Source organism: Urocitellus parryii, chromosome 6, assembly GCF_045843805.1.
Source record: "Urocitellus parryii isolate mUroPar1 chromosome 6, mUroPar1.hap1, whole genome shotgun sequence".
Classification (NCBI taxonomy): Eukaryota; Metazoa; Chordata; class Mammalia; order Rodentia; family Sciuridae; genus Urocitellus; species Urocitellus parryii.
The window spans coordinates 73,265,199-73,265,599 of NC_135536.1; positions in this window are offsets into that span (position 1 = coordinate 73,265,199).

Sequence of the window (401 nt, forward strand, 5' to 3'; positions counted from 1 at the left end):
GCGATCAGGCGCTCCAGGCGCCCCAGTGGGGCGGGGCGGAGCGGCCCTTCGGGTCCTCCGGGCCCGGGGCCCTCACGCGGCGCGTGCGCCTCTGTGAGAGGTTCTCTTGCAGAGGTGGCCTGAGATCTAAAGCGTTTATGTTGAAGTCTTGCAGCTTGGGTTCCTGAGCTTCTGATCTTAGCCTATCATTTAATCATTGCAATAAAATATCTAGAATAGGTGTTCTGTTATGTGTAGAAACCGAAGCTCGGAGAGATTAATGATATTTTTGTGCCCTCCCCCCCCCCCTCGGCAGAGCCAGGAACGGGCCAAGACTTTCTGATTGTAAAGCTTTTACAAGTGCTTTAAAGAATGATATGTACTGACAAGGTTGTATTTGGTAGTTATTTGGCTGAAAGTTT